Here is a 17,197-nt window from a genome sequence, read left to right as displayed (position 1 = left end):
ATATGTAGGGGATTCAGCATCACAGAATGGCTGAGATAGGAAGAGACCTCTGGAGTTCACCTGGTCCAACCACCCTGCTCAAGCAGGGCCACCCAGAGCAGATTGTCCAGGACCACTTCCAGGTAGCTTTTCTGAAGATCTCCAAGGAGGAGACCCAACAACCTCTCTGGGGAGCCTGTGCTTCCTGATGTTCAGAGGGAGACTCTTGTGCTCCAGTCTGTGCCCCTGCCTCTTGTCCTGGTGCTGGGCACCATTGAAAAGAGCCTGGCTCCATCTTCATTGCACTCTCCCTTTACGTATTTATAGACATCGATGAGATCTGCCAAGCCTCCTCTTCTCCAGGCTGAACAGTCCCAGCTCTCTCAACCTCTCCTCAAGGAAAAATTAACTGTTAATCCTCTTTCTTAGCATCAACATCACAATCTCTCCATCATGTCTCATAAGGCACCTCACAAAAACTAGTTCACATCGTACATCTGGTGCAGGGCTATGTCCAGGCTCACATCCAAAACTGCATAGCCTTCACACACAATCCCTAAGCATAGACCACTGAGCATATCGTGCCCTGCATCTTCTAGGAAAGAAGCAATCATACGCAACTCCAATATACAGCAAAAGCAGGGACTAGTGGATTGCAACTACTTGCCCGTCAGCCATTAGTTATTTTTGCATGCCTGACATGAGGACCCAGATGGGGTCCACCTAAGTTAAGACACTGTTTTCATCCTGGCTGGGGCCCACAAGAGACTGCTTTGGACAGAAAAACAGCAGCTCAAGCACCAGATGTGCAAAAACCTGAAGATTTCCTTATGGGGAGCTCAGCCTGTAAACTGAAGATTTTTATACTTCAAAGTTTAGAAAGGTTAACATCCCTGAGATTAAATGTTCACCACAGCATCTATAAATGGTAGAAAAAGGTATCAAATCTGTAAAGGGCATGCAATTTCCACACAAAAGTGTGGGATTCTTCTGAAAACACTCCATTCAGGAAAGGATTGTTCTGATAACATTTTTAAAAGGCAGCACAATAAAAGAGCTAATCATTATCGGCTCCTGGAGGACACCCTACATAGTTAATTCAAACCTAAAACAGGGAAGAGTAGCAGCACTTTATTGGAACACCACTGCTTTTTTTCAAGACTACCTTTCTGAAAATGTAACTGAGCCAGCTGTTCAAGTGACAGCATTCACAACAAAAAGGATAAGTCTTCAGCAAGTGGAGCAACCCATTTAGATGACCATAAAAATATCTTATTGCTGATCTAGTCCAAAGACAAAAATATGTTTGTGTCATAGGACAAAAGAAGTAAATATATTTATTTATTTCCTTCTGTGGAAACATTTGAAAATTCTAAACTGTTTTGGAGATGAAGATTTGTCACAGGGCAGCTGCTCACTGCCCACCAGACTGTTCCTTTACGACCAAAAGTGCCTCCTGCCCACACAGGAGGCACCAAATTTCATTAGTGTGCTCTGACAGGAGACGCTTTAGCAAGGCTGTGACTGCACTAAGGATAGGTTCATAGATGAACCTTTGCTTGATTCAAATACTCACTTTATCTACTAAATTCATAGAAAAATAATAACATGCATAAAGCAATAATACTAAGGGAAAGGGAAAAGTAAAGGGAAAGGGAAACTAATATCTGCTGGTATCTCTTATAGCCCACCACATGGACATATGCAACTCAAACACACGCCATTACAGCTACAACCCATGCATGTGCCCAGGGACATGTCAAGATCCCATGAACTGCCCTGACAGGAAAGCAGTGGAGGACATCCTGTTTGGCTCAGGTTACTAGTGGGGATGAGATCCTACTAACCACAGTGCAAATCACAGTTCAATGCAGTTGGCTTCAGTGAGAACCAGCCCTGAAGCTCCCAAGGTGAGTGCAGCAGGAGGGCAGGACGTGCTCCAGGCATGCAGCAGCAGTTCCCCTGCAGCCTGTGGAGAGGCCCCTGGTGGAGCAGCCCATGGGTCCCACATGGAGCAGATCTCCATGCTGCAGCCCCCCCACCCCGTGGAGGAGCAGGTGGATGTGGCCTGGAGGAGGCTGCAGCCCGTGGAGAGGAGCCCATGCAGGAGCAGGCAGTCTAGGGGGAGCTGCTGCCCACCCGTGGGGGACCTGTGCTGGAGCAGTTTGCTCCTGGGGGATGGACCCCATGGTACGGAGCCGTGTGGGAGCAGTTCTTGAAGAGCTGTTGCCCGTGGGCAGCCCCCGCAGGCTCAGTTTGAGAAGGACGGCATCCCATGGGAGGGACCCCACAGGGAGCAGGGGCAGAGCGGGACCCTGAAGGAGCAGTGGAGACCTAGGGCATTAGGGACTGACCACAGCCCCCATTCCCCTACATAGCTCAGGGGGAGAGTGAAGCTAAAAGAGGGTGGATGAGGGGAAGACGCTTTTAGTTTGCTTTTAATCTCATACTGCTCTACTCTGTTCGTAATAGGCAATAAATTATATTAATCTCCCTATGCTGGGCCTGTCTTTTCCCATGATGATAATTGTTGAGTGATCTCCCTGTCCTTATTACAACCCTTGGACCCTTTTCATCATATTTTCTCCTTTTTTAATTTGAGGAGGGAGAGTGAGAGAGCAGTCATGGTGGAGTTCAACTGGTTCCACCCCAATGGGATAAAGAGAAAACCTAGCTCTTGTCTCCCTAAGTCATCTGGGCCCACCGCTACAGATGAACACCTCACTAACTCTATTTACTTAGGAAAAGATAGCCTTGACTTCAGGGTATATTGTGCAGGAAGATTTCAGGATTTTCCTGTTTTACTAGTCAATCCATTTTTCAGTTTACCTTTAGCAAAGCTCAAATAAAATGTTTTCTGTATAGTATTTACCAGTACTGTACAAAAATTGTATTAGTTATTGTGACCTAGTGTGTTGCAATTTATTTTTATTTATTAAAAATATACAGAATCCTAATATACTAGAGAGAGAATTTGGAACAAGATTTGATAGTTCCTGAAAATTAATCTATATTATTCCTTTGAAGCACAATTAGAAAAAGCAACATCTGGTAGTAACAGCAAGTTGTGCAAAGCCGTTATTTACTGCTCCGGCTTTTTTGTCTGCTCAAAAAGAATCATTGCCCAAACACCTACTATTCTGCCTCATCATATAGGTTGCTCAGGGGCGCATATTTAATATTAGTAACTTTATTAGTGACAGAATGCCAGAAAAGCCTCAAATCAAATCACTTGTTTCCTCCCCTTAAAATACATTAAAGAACTCACTCTCTCTATAAAGCCTTATCACGCACATTTTCTTAGCTTGACTTCATTTCTAAATGCCACCAAGAGTCACTTTCCAATAAATTTCAAAGCACATACAGGACAAAAGGAAAAAAAAGAGAGCATGCTGAAAGAGAAGCTCTTACACAAGTAGGTCGTAACCAGCCGTAGGCATTTATTCATTAACACTTGCCTGAGAGTATCCCAGAACCTCAGGTGTTCTGAGTAAGAAAACAGGCTAAAGCAGTCAATCTTTTGAGGAAATATTTGGTGTTTCACCTCTATCAGTGTTTGTCCTGCTGCCTTACCAGTTTATCTGATAAGCTTTAACCTGCTGTAACTCAACCTCATTTTTTTTTTTTCTTCTCCTGAATGACCACTTTATTCACCACAGGTGCAGATAGTTCACATTCATGTGAAAGGCTCAGACATGTGAACTGGCCTTCATATAAAAATCTGTGTCAGGAACCTAGTTTTCTCTATAGGTAGCTTAAGTTTTATTTAAAGAGCTGAAAAAAGGGTACCTTGTAGGTGTTGCAAGCTGTTTTCTCTATAGGCTTCATGTGTAAGGGTCTAGTAACAAGCAGATAAGTAAGCAGCTGGTTAATTTTTACTTCATAACTTGGCTAAAGACTTCTTTAAAGATTTGTAGCTGGTTATGCAAACTTGCTTCACCCAGAGAAATGGTAAGCTTCTTTCTAATTTATTTGAGAAATGGTTAAGGGCAATAGGACATTGTAGATTATGAAAGAGGAGAATGAGAATGGTGTGGTCTGAACTAATATGATATTAGTGAGAGTAAAATGAATCAATTATTGGCAGAAACCCTAATTGCTCAGCATATTTGCATTATGGCTTTTTATTATTGTTCTTTGTTATGCCTTATGATAATGTTTTCATTTTAAGGGAATAGCCCTGAGAGATGCCTTCCTTGAGGTATAAAATGTATTTTAGTGCTGTCCATTAGTACTGTCTTACATAGCAGGAGCTGCAGTCTGCAATGACTCTAGATCATGAATTGTTTATACTGTTTCTTTTTTAAATCCTGTTCTCAGTGTTTTGACTGTCTCTTGCTAAAGTGATTAGGGAACTTAAGAGAAGCAGAACCTATTTGAGTTGAATGTTTTCCCAATGGGGAGGGAGAGGTGATCATAGATCTTCTCTTTTACTAATGTCTGTTCCTGTAGTAAATTGGCTTTAAACACAAAGTTATAGGTTAATGAACATTTGTAGAAACTTGACTGTCCAAGATAACATAACTTAATATGCTGGGATATCTTGATGCTGTCTTTTAACAGGCCTTCAAAGACTTAGAGCTTGAGTTTTGTAACCCAAATCTAAGGTTGTCACCAACTGGCTATAGAACTAACATACAACCATCACTGGGACTAGTTAATGGTAAAAGCCTCATTGTTTGTAACTTGTGTGTGTTATTTTCGTTTATGCTTTAGCATTTGCTCTCATAATACTTTCCATAGGGGGGGGGGAGAAAATAAAGCTTTTCTCAGCCTTAAGGTTGTTCTTCAGGGTTAACATCTAATCTTGATAACAACTTCAAGTTGAACTTGGTATTTATTGGAGAAATGCCAGATCAGTAGCTTTGAAGTGTAAATCTCCTGTCTTGTTTGCCCAAGAAGTGTAATGAGTACTGGTAATGCAGGTCTACCTTGCCCCCAGAGTACTTTATAGCATGTCTCAGGGGAAGGTAGCCTGTAGCTGAGAGCATTTCATCACCTCCAGAGTGAAGTCTTGTGGATTAACAGTATTGCTGCTGGATGGAGGAGTGCTGTTTGGGTAAGATATAACAAGAAGAGAAAATCTCTTTGCCTTTGTCCCTCACTGAGCTTTAGCTGCCTGTTTTGCCTTGCAGCCCCAAGAGTGTCTCCATTGGTCTCCTTTTTACCTATGGAATAAGTCTTTCATCTAATCTGCCTCTTTCTCACTTGACTATGCAATAAGTCTGCTGTGACTTTCCTTAGGTTTAATGACTGTTTAAATAAGAGCATCGTCCTGGGAGATGTCTTAATCTGGGAAGCCAAAAAGGGGATATTAAGAGTGGTAAAATGTTCTAAAGTTGCTTGTTCTGATCTGGTCCTGCAGAGTGGAGTGGTGGGACCTCTGCAGACTGCTAACAGGAATAAATATTTGCTGGTCTCTGCAAGGGTGTCTTAAATTTATTTTGGGGTCCTTTTATTTCTGAAAGAAACATATGAATATGGGATGTAAAGGACCTCCACAGTATAGATGAGCCAGTTTATACTGTAGATACATATCAACAGCCTGTATGAGTAAAATTAATGTTTAGGTAATATAAATATGTGTATGCATCCAAATATGCATATGCATCCAAAATAGTGTGTGTGTATATGCATACAATCTGTAACTGAAAACTCTTGTTGCCATGTCTCAGTTCTGGAAAATGACAATCTCCCAACACATAACACTTTTTAGGGCTCCTTCATCCTAACCTTTTTAGGTTTGTAGTTTCTGTATTTCTCATACTGATGTTGCACATAATGGTGTTAGACTGTTGAGATGTTGAACAGACTCTGAAAAGATAAGTTTTATGTAAGACTTAATTCAAACAGATTTATATTCCTGCAACTCTCTTCCGTTTTTCCAAATGTGTTCTCATGAATTTAAATAGATCAAGTACAGTTGATGTCTTGATCTATTTGAATTGCTTCTGAAGCTACTGATCATATGCTTTTGTCTTCTCTATTCTGGTGATGCAGCTCCTTGTTCATTCAGAGCTTGACTTCTGAGGTTCTGGGATTATTCCATGCTTCTAAAGCAGCTCTGTAACTGTAGTTCTTAGAAGTAATCAATGTTAGTTCTTTTTTAGCGAAGACTTAATCCACTCCAGGATTTTGATGGAAAGGTTCAATTACCCTTTCTCTTAAACTTGATTGTCAGAAACAAAAGGAATAAAGAAGATGGGACAGTTTCTGTAACTTCTAATGATACACATTACTCTGCAATTAATAGTATTTATAGCATTATGTGGTCTCTCTCTTCTTCATATAGAAAGGTGAATTACTGCCTCTTAAAAATCCATAATAAAGACAAACTAACTTCTGTAAGTAACATTTTTATGGTTCTTTTGAGCAGTCAATTAAGAATAGTGTCATTTCTCTTTTCAGTGACTGAGCAAAACTCAAAGCACTCTCTGAAGAAAGTATGAATCTAAACATGCTGAACATATATTCTATAAATATGTAGTAATTGCTCGTGTTGTAGCATTAATATTTTCTTTTCATGTGAATGCTTCTGAGTAATATCCTTGTTAGAATTTCTACAGAAACATGCTTGCCACTTCAAAAGTACTTATTTTTTGTTCCCTAGAATATCTTATCTAGTTTGTAAATTTGCTTTTCTGCAACACTTCCACTATCCTCTTGTGCATTGAACTTCATATATGTAGCATCATATGTTGAGGTAGAGATGGATGACCTATGAAAAAAGCCTCCTCCCATCTGACCTGCTATTTGAGTGCACCTGAGAATTCAGTTAAAAGAAAACAAGTATTTCCAAGGTGTTTGTGCAATGGCAATTTTTTTTTTTTTTAGGGCAGTAAGTATCCACAATAATTCTGTCATGCTGCATGAGCCACAGCATGTATGTTTTTTTTTCTTGCATAATATGTAATAAACTATTAATCCTCCCCAGGAGGACTCAATCAAAGCAAGATTTCCTTCATAGATAAGATGTACTATCTTTCAGAATTGTCTTTGAAGACTAACTGCACTGAGATATTGTGATCCCTGTTCAATCTGTCCCTGTTTTACTCAAGTATTGGCAGTAATATGCTTTAATACATGCCTGATGAGTACTTCAGTTATGCTTATGTCTAGAACTGTAGCAAACAGAAGGATCTCAACGCATTGTAGGTGATAATTTGACACCAGTTTAGGTAACAGAATTATATTTGGTTTGGGTTTGGAGGGACTTTATAGCTCACACAGTTTCAGCCCTGCTGCCATGGGCAGGGACACCTCCTACCAGACCAGGTTGCTCGAAGCCCCCACCCAACCTGGCCTTGAGCACTTCCAGGGATGGGGCATCCACAGCTTCTCTGTGCAACCTGTACCAGTGCCTCACAACTCTCAGAGGAGAGAACTTCCTCCTAATATCTAAGCTAAATCTCCTCTCTTTTAGTTTGAAGCTGTTACCCTTTGTTCTACCACTACACTTCCTGACAAAGTTCCTATTCATCTTTCCTGTAGGCACCCTTTAGGTACTGGAAAGCTTCTACTAGGTCTCCCCAGAGCCTTCTTTCCTCCACATTGAATGACCTGAGCTCTCTCAGCATGCCTTAATAAGAGGGCTGTTCCATTTGATCATTGATCATCCTTGTGGCATTCCTCCGGACTTGTTCTAATACATTCATGTCCTCCTTATGTTGAAGGTCCCAGAGGTGAATGCAATGCTCCAGGTGGGGCCTCACAAGAGCAAAGCAGAGGTGGAGAATCATATCCCTTGACCTGCTGGCCACAATTCTTTTGATGTATCCCAGGATACAGGTTGGCTTTCTGGGCTGCAAATGCATACTGCCAGCTCAGGTTGAGCTTGTCATCAGCCAACACCCCCAGGTCCTTCTCATGGCTGCTCACAATCCATTCTCTGCTCAGCCTGTATTTGTGCTTGGGATAGCAGGACCTTGCCCTTAATAAGTTGCAGTGAGGGGACACTTGTTAGATGTCTCATTTGGGAATTGATTGTCATTGATATCCATCATGTGAGATGTTTCAGTGCAATGTATTTATAAATATTGGGGAGCAAGGAGGAGAAATGCCTTGCATTCAATGACATCTGCTGCTTCTGAATGTTGGTGAATGGGTGTCTAAACACAGAAATGTCCAAAATTACAGTAGCAATTTGGATGTGTTCTATAATCTATAACTCTGTATTAAGTGCTTTAGTAAAACGTTGTGTGGTACCATACTGAACTTATGTAGCAAGCTCTAACTTCCTTGTGACAACTTGCCAGGAGGTGATTGGAAGGTAACCTTTCCCCCCATCCTGTCACAAGATTCCTTACTAACCCATGTCAAGAAAGTTGTTGCAGATGCTTTGTTTGCTTCTCCCCTGTGTACACTGAGGGACTATTCTCCACCCCACTCCAGTGCATCCTGCTAACAGTTAAAAACAAAAGAAGGCAATACTGCTGTCTTATTTTTGTGAAACTTGCAGTTTAAGTAACAGCTTTAGTCATGATAACTGGAAGTAGATTTTTCTTAACCCTTTTGTTTTTGGTGAAGGAAATAGCTTTTTCTTTGTTTCCCCTCAGACAAAAGGATACAAGCATCGTAATAAGGAGAGTATGACATAAATGTGTTACAATGTGCACTCAGCGGGATGAGAGCAGCAGTTCTTGACTCTCTCTGTTGGGCATACTGCAGTAATGCAGGTGGAAATATGTCCTAAAGAAAAATGAAACGGGGGGGAAAAAAGCATAAGGGAAAATTAATGGGCTTCATCTGCAGTGAACAGAGAAAGGTGCTTAAGGGTAACTTAATTTTATTTATAACCAATAACTATTCTTCAATTTGGGAAGCAAATTACTTTCAACTCAAGAATCACGAACACGTTTTGCTCTGTTTATTTTCCCCTACTATATGTTCACAAGACAGAAAGGTAATGTATAAATTGAACAGCAGTTGCCAGTTCATACCTGCATGATTGTATAATAGTAAAGTATTAAAATTTCACAATAGTCCAGTGTATAGTCACTGTTTCTGACTTTAATCCAAAATTCAGATTACCAATGCAGCATTATTATTTATGAAGGAAGATTTGTTGTGCTGTACTGGGATGGTGTATAATAGCATGTGTCCTTCTGGAGAGTTGAGGGGGTGCACAGGAAATCCACCCTCTTCTGGTGTTTGAGTGTTAGATACAGTATTTCTGTCTAAATGTGGTGAGCATATGAATATGAAATGTAAGAGGAGATTTGCCAAGTACTGATATCTTTCTTATTTCTCTACCTCCATATGTCTTTCCACTAGCTGCCTCTTACATCATAGTTTCCATCCCCCTGCTCAGATGCTTTTATATCATCTTTGGAAGGAGGACTGGTGTTGCTTTAACAGAAGGCATGCATAATGTGAGCTGCTTATTGAACCAGCAGCAGTTTCTTGCACCATACATATGCATTCATTTCATTGGGCTCTCCTTTGGGTTGTACAGGTAGGGAGGCTGGGAAGAAAAGCATTAGCTTTCCTATCTGAATAGGGCTGCAGTCACTCAGTGCAGGATGAGCTGCAACAAGAGTGTGACTCTGCAGAAGCTTTTGTTTATATGGCAGAAGAATCATCCAAGTTGCAACTCAATGGTTCATTTTATTTACATACACCAATATTCAAGATTGTTTTTATTATTCATGGCTAATATCCTTCCAAGGAGGTATGTAAAATAGAGATTATTAAACATTATTGAAAACTATTCAGGCTCACTATGTTAGGTACAGACTGTTATATTGCTTCAGCTGAAGAATAGAAAATACTGTTTCTAATGCCCCAATACAGAACAAAAGCATATTCAATAGGATTCTCTTTGCAAAGAAATACTTAACCTGCTGACTTAAAACTATTGTGTAAATACAAAAAGTATAATTTCCTTACATAACCACTTGAATTTCTCATAATTAAAGCAACTTTCCAATTCCTTTCTTCATGGTGGTACAGTAAGTGCAAAACAGACTTTGTATAAAGTATGATGTCAAAAATAGTGACTGTTACTGTGTCTTTCAGGCAATTAGTATAACAACTGAGCTTAAAAAAAAAAAAAAGGTTTAAAACCAAGTCTTTTTAAATTGTACCTTGCAAAGTAGGTGCAGTTTGATTTCCCTAAAATCAACTCCAGTTCCCAGGTAAGTGAAAGCGTGAGATGAGTGTGCTTGAAAGTTGCCTTCTAGTCTGTGTTCTGCCATCTGCACTTCTAGCTTAAATAACATGGCAGCCTGAGTACTTTCACTCTTATTACCCAAACTGTGTTTGTCTAATTAGCTGATTAGTAAGGCTACAGGCATGAGCTCGGGACATGACAGCAAGTGGCCTGGATGTTTATGCTGAGTTTGGAAGTATGCATGTTAAAACTTGTAGTGAAAGCTTAGTTGTTCAGATATTGTATTTTCTCTCTCTTCAGGGTTTGGGTAGTAAATCACTTATGATGAAAGCTTCCAAATATTGCTGTGTTCTTGGAAAATATTTTTTTAAAAGAGCAAATAATCTATATTCCCTTTTCTGGTGGATATGAGGTATTAAAAGCCATTAGTTTACTGAATACGTCTTTTAGATTGCAGATGATCACTATGGCTGGTTACTGCTAGAGACCATCATAAGCAGAAGTGGTATGATGAACTATATTTCTGATTAAAGATTACCTCCTTAATTGACAGCTGGAAAGAAAACATGTAGGGTAGTATTCTGGCTTGTGAAATACTGCTGAGATGACTGCATTTGATGAAGTGCAATGAGAAATTTTCTGTAATAAGGTAACAGGGCAGTGTCTGGACTGCTGTCTCAAATCCATAGGTATAGGTTATGGTGTAAAGCTGGCAGTGTTATGCCTGAATTTTGCATGGCTTTGTAATAAAGAAAGAAGCACTTGAGGAGGTATCCATCCCCACAGAGCTGGCTTCATGGTGGGAAAGCTGTTTCATGGATGCTGAAGTTCTGATGCCAAATGGAGATGGACACAGCAACACTGGGTCTTTCTGAGCTGGTGGCAGGTGGTGTCCAGGCATAGAAGAAATTTTATTTATCAGCATGGGAGGGCTCCCAAATTAGCTGTGTGCTTAGAGGTCCTACCTGCCTGTTTAGTGAGTGCTCAGGGGCCTTCCTTGTGAAGGGGTAAAGTAGTCAGGGCATCCCTGCAAGGCTTTCTGTTGAGAAACTAATTTTGTGTAACTGCATCCCTTTTTAATTATTACTTTGATCCTGATATTTTAGCTTTTCATGTATCAGAATTGATTGAATCTTACCTTTCTAAAGAATGATTTTTGTTTGCATAAATGATATGCCTACTAAAATCAAAGTAATCTCAAGCGTGTGCTAACTGATTATTTTATGCAAATAACATTAAATTAATCTTGGGTAAGACCCTTGTTTCGTTCTAGGGAGTATAGAGATGCAGTCAGAAATGCAGAATAACATGGCAAAATGAATTACACCTTAACCAAATTTTACTTCACTTGAGGCATGGGGAATTACAGTTTAAACCTGTTGAGATGGTGTAGAATTTCTGCTTCTGTTATACATTAAAGATCAGTACAGCATCAAAGATAATCACTGTTTTAATGGCTGCTCAGATCTCTTGATAGAGAAAAGCAATGACTGGGACACTGTTTTTATGAGTGTATCAGTTTTGCTGGAATGGGAATATGGCACAATTGTTATATGACTTCAGTCAGTGTAAAAAAACCTCCTACAAAAACCTTTTTAATACAGTGTGTAATCATTACAATTCACAAGGGAGTGTGTATTATACAAGGGAGAATGGTTTATCTTGCATATTTAACTTTTTTTCTAATTAGAGTGGCTAAGCAATGGATAATAAAGCAATCTACATACCAGTGTTTAAAAGCTAGAAAATACCATTTCTCTGAAATGGAGTGGTTATTTTCCTTCACAGCTACACAGTGGTAGTCATTGAGACACTGGTCACTAGTATACACGTACTACATGCTAAAGGCTGAAATTTTACCCACATACATGCATGTTAATGGTGGTTCACTAAATACAAGTGAAGCCTTTCTCATCTTTCATCTGTACTCTGGGAACAATTCGTTCAGTGTGGTCTGACAGTATGTTGAATTGTAATGAGCCGCTAAGGAAAAAGTGTCTTTGTAAGATGCATATTGCCTCCATGAATGGTGGGTGTATCACTCAAATGTTTTTCCAGCAAGTATAAATATTGTTCAGTTCATAGTTGCTGCTCATCTTATTTTCACCTCTACCTTGTGTATGCATCTTCCTTGTTTTCACCTTTGTAGGTGACCAAACCCTGTAATTTATTTTCTTGGAACGAAATTAGTGGCCTTCTGTTAAATGAACTTGTAATGTCCTATTTCTCTTGTCTGACAAGTAGTCCAAGTAACAAATGAGACGACCCCAAACACAGTATCAGTTTTGAGAGACATGTAAGTTGCCTGACTTTGCCACTTTCATATGGGGGAAGTTAAGCTAATAAATTAAAATATCAAGAGGGACTGATGTTCTTGATTAACAGGTTAATGCTATGCACAAAGAAGACGACAGATAAAAACATGTCATACTCTGGATGAGTTGGGTTTAGAGCACAAAGAAACCCTATGTGCAGACCTGGGATCATGGATTTTTTTGCTCGCTCAATCTACTCTGTGGTGTTGTTTACCTGGGTCCCCTATTTCCCATTGCCCTTTCACCTTTCCTCCTCCCTTTGACATCTACCAAAAAGTAAGATGAGATGGGATAAAATAAATATGCTTCAGTGAGAACAAGCTCTATAGATAAAGTTACATCGTACAGACTACTTGTTTATTGTATTTATACTTGCTTTCTTAATTCCTCTTGCTACTATTTGTCAACTGTGACAATTTCAGACTTAAAGCACAACAACTGGTAAGGATGAGAAACTCAGTCCCAATGAACTCTGCTTCTTCTCTTTAACTTAATTTTACTTCATATCAATTAAATCTAAATTAACAGATTCTGTGGCATAGTGTGATGGCAGAAGGTGATGCAACTTCATAAGAAATACTTTCTAAGAGTTTTAATGGCAAGTTTCTTGACCAGCTGCTTCTTCCTCTCCTACTTAATAATGGGAGGGATAAGAACTGAAATGGCATCTTAAGTAAATTTTACAGGCATATGTCTGAGGTTTCCACTTAGCACAGCATGCAGTTACTTGTGGTCATGGGGCCTTATTTCCCCCACGCATACGAGTGACTTTCCCCAATGTATAATGTGTAACTACTGTCTTCTGTCAAGGCTGGCTGAGTTGGATGTTTTAGGTACATGTAGCCAGCAAATTTAGACGCTGGCTTTCTTGCTGTACCTGAGTCTGGTTGCTCAACATGCATTCTGCCTTATGGATATTAGATTATTTCAGTAAACAGACAGCTTTATAGGGAAGAGCAATGTGGGTAGTGCCCTGAGGCCTCAGGAAGTCATTTGGATTATGGGTAGCATGTGAGAGGTTGGCAAATCAGCCGTTTACCCCAAGCAGCCTCTTATGACATGGGTTACAATCTTTGCCCCTCACTGTTGTGCTGTATCTTCATCCTGCTCTGCTATGATTGAGGAGCAATGGGAAGGACTTGGGGCTAAAAGCAAGTCCCCAAGAAACGTTTCTCTGTGTGCTGGGGGAGAGGAAGGTACACACTCAGCAGTTTGAGCAGTTTCCAGGGGCATTTCCCTGGAGTGTAGAAACTTTGTTTCTGAGTAGAAGAAAACATTTCCTGGCTTCTAGGATTTCTGTATTGTATGGTAGTTTAACACTGGCAATGCAATTTGCTGTGCCAAGGGGAATTGTTTCACACTGGATGAATTAAAGCTTAGAGCAGTGGAGTTTAATTATGTATTGTCAACTACACTGAGCATTGGATTCCTCTAAACTTGAAAAGGCAAGAAGCAACAGAGGATAGGCTGAAATGTCTGAGATATTGTCTACAGCTGTGTGGGACAGGTCAGTTTTTCTTCTGGATGTTTCTGGATTCCTGTGATCAAGGGTGGCACCAGTTAAGAACACAGTAATTGTTTCCAGACTTTGGGCATGGGACTAGGGGTGGAGGGAACTTCTTTTGGGGCTTGCACATGTGCTGTTTTCAGGGCTGCTTGTTGGGATGCAGATGCTGACGGGTGGTGGTGGAGGGAGTATTTAAAAGAGCTGTCCTCAGTTGAAATACTTTGTGATTGGGTGGTCTTCTAGCTTTACTTAGGCGTTTCTACAGCATATATCAAAGCTTTTGAGTACTACAGGGGCAGGATTTTATTTTTTTTTATAGACTGCAGAGTTTTCAGCACTTGGCTCACAACCACCTGTCTCACTGGAGCAAGTTACAGGGGAGGGAAACTATTTGGTGTTGTCACTTGGGCTAAATGTGTCTGCAGGGGATGTTCAGAGACCTTGGGGATGTTGCTAGCACTCAAGATCTACAGCAATATTTATTTTTTTTTTTTAAACAGATGCTGAAGTGCTTGAAGGACCAAGATGTCCTTGAATGTCCTCCTTCAACAGATTCTGAGGAGTTCAGACTTTACTTAGAATCTGAGAAATCCTCTTGAAAGATGTTTGAAGATGTTAGGGGATGTGCATGATGCACATTTGCCACTATCTTCTCCACTTCTTCCCCTATACTTCTTGCATAGTGTGGGATGGCATGGCACGCTGTCTGATGCTAATATAAGGGCTTAATTTCCCTGACACCTTCATGAGCCCTTAATTCTAGGCTTGACGACAGCCACACAATGTCTGTAAGGACTCTGAACATGTAAATAATGCAGGGATGGCTGAGTAGATATCGCTGCTCTAGTTCTTATTAGGTGGTGAGGATGTCTACAGAAAATTCTGCAGATGTGTGCATGTGAAACATGGAGGTTTAAGAGCAAAATAGTATAGAACAAAATGGTAGGGTTGACAAGGCTATTCTGATACTATGTATTGGCAAACATAAAAGATGTCCTTTACACTGTAAAGGATGCTGAAGCTTCTGCCTAGTCACTCCTTTTATATTTGTCCTCGGTGTTTTTGTTCCATTTGTGGTGATCTACAGAGCTCATATGCTTGTTCAGTGTTGGCATGGCAAGGGGAGGGAAATCAGGAGGAAATAAAGTAGCACAATAAAAATCCACCACTATGCTAGCTTTTAACCTGTTTTAATAAGTTGGTATGTTTTAACAAATTTCCGCATACAAACTTATGCTGAGTACAAATAAGAGCTGATATAAACCTCTGTATTATGCCTCAACTGCATTTATCAGAGAAGGGAAAGACTTCACAGAATCACAGAACTGTAGGGGTTGGAAGGGACCTCGAAAGATCATTGGGTCCAACCCCCCCTGCCAAAGCAGGTTCCTCAGAGCAGGCTGCCCAAGTAGGTGTCCAGACAGGCCTTGAATATCTCCAGAGAAGGAGACTCCACAACCTCCCTGGGCAGCCTGTTCCAATGCTCTATCACACTCACCGTGAAGAAGTTCTTTCGCATGTCAGTGCGGAATTTCCTGTGCTCTAACTTGCAGCCATTGCCTGTTGTCCTATCCCCATAAACTACTGAGAAGAGGTTGGCTACATCCTTCTGTCCCTCACCCCTATATACACTGAGGAGATCCCCGCTCAGTCTTCTCTTCTCCAGGCTGAACAGACCCAGGTCTCTCAGCCTTTCCTCATAAGGAAGATGCTCCAGGCCCCGTATCATCTTTGTGGCCCTCTGCTGGACTCTTTGCAGGAGATCCCTGTCTTTCTTGTACCAGGGAGCCCAGAACTGGACACAGTACTCCAGGTGAGGCCTGACCAGGGCAGAGTAGAGGAGGAGGATCACCTCCCTTGACCTGCTGGCCACACTCCTTTTAATGCACACCAAGATCCCATTAGCCCTCTTGGCCACAAGGGCACAGTGCTGGCTCATGGTCAACCTGTCATCCACCAGGACCCCCAGGTTCTTCTCCTCAGAGCTCCTCTCCAGCAGGTCATCCCCCAGCCTGTACTGATACTTCGAGTTGTTCCTTCCCAGGTGCACTTCCTCTTATTAAACCTCATTTGGTTCCTTCCTGCCCATCTCTCCAGACAGTCCAGGTCTTACTGAATGGCAGCACAGCCTTCTGGTGTGTCAGCCACTCCTCCCAGACTTGTGTCATTGGTGTACTTGCTGAGGGCAGATGCTATTCCCTCATCAAGGTCGTCAATGAAGATGTTGAACAAGACTGGACCCAGCACCGACCCCTGGGGAACACCGCTAGTCACAGGCCTCAAGCCAGACTCTGCTCCACTGATCACCACCCTCTGAGCTCAGCCAGTCAGCCAGTTCTCAACCCACCTTGCTGTCCACTCCTCTATCCCACACTTTCTCAGCTTTGCTAGTAGGATATCATGGGAGGCACTACTGAAAGCCTTGCTAAAGTCAAGGTAGATGACATCCACCGCTCTCCCCCCATCTACCCAGCTGGTGATGCCATCATAGAAGGCAACGAGGTTGGTCGAGCACAACTTCCCCTTGGTGAATCCATGCTGACTACTCCTCATAATCTTCTTCTCTTCCAAGTGCTTGGAGATGTCATCCAGAACAAGCTGCTCCAATACCTTTCCAGGGACAGAGGTGAGACTGAGTGGCCTGTAATTTCCTGGATCCTCCTTCCTGCCCTTCTTGAAGACCGTAGTAACATTGGAGGATAGCCAGTCTTCAGGCACCTCACCCGTTCTCCAGGACCTTTCAAAGATGACAGAGTGGTTCAGCAATCACAAATGCCAGCTCCCTTAGCACACGCGGATGCATCCCATTGGGACCCATGGATTTGTGTGCGTTGAGCCCACTCAGATGCTCCTGAACCACTCCCATGCCCACATTATCCCTAGTCTTCCTCTTGCTGTTTACATACTTGAAAAAACCCTTCTTATTATCCTTTCTCTCTTTTAATATATGGTACTTACGAAGTTCTAGGGGCTTTAATTCCATTGTTAATATATGTTAAACACTATTTGATTGTTGTGCGTGCACCCAAATGTTTATTTGGGAAGGGATTAGATGGTACATTCTCTGATCTGACTGAACTATTGTAATATATACATACTGAGATTTTGCATAGCTTTGAGGTTTAATTTTTGTGGTGACTTCTGAAAGAAAAAAAAGTGGTTTGGCTTCTCAAGAAGCTTTGACTGAAGGCAGGGGAGTGTAACAATGTCTCAGCAGCTGCTATCCCATTGCAAGTACTCTAAATATATACATATGTTCTACAGCAGTCTAGTGGTTGGAAGGGA

General features: G+C 41.2%; 1 protein-coding gene across 10 annotated transcripts in view; it reads left to right on the top strand.

Annotated features, from left to right (window-relative positions):
- Positions 1–3,599: 3,599 nt before the first annotated feature.
- Positions 3,600–17,197, top strand: part of LOC106014422 (uncharacterized) — a 35,319-nt gene continuing 21,721 nt past the window's right edge. For 3 of the 10 annotated variants that reach the window (XM_072034726.1, XM_027452011.3, XM_072034725.1), the window contains exon 1: positions 3,600–3,930. The gene's annotated coding sequence lies outside the window, so the exon portion shown is untranslated. Of the gene's footprint in view, positions 3,931–4,531; positions 4,643–17,197 lie in introns of those variants that run through there. The other 7 variants (XM_072034727.1, XM_027452012.3, XM_072034728.1 and 4 more) reach the window with 6 other exon arrangements.

This window comes from Anas platyrhynchos, chromosome 2 (assembly GCF_047663525.1).
Source record: "Anas platyrhynchos isolate ZD024472 breed Pekin duck chromosome 2, IASCAAS_PekinDuck_T2T, whole genome shotgun sequence".
Classification (NCBI taxonomy): domain Eukaryota; kingdom Metazoa; phylum Chordata; class Aves; order Anseriformes; family Anatidae; genus Anas; species Anas platyrhynchos.
The sequence above is the reverse complement of the archived record's forward strand: the minus strand, read 5'-3'. Positions and strand labels throughout refer to the sequence as shown.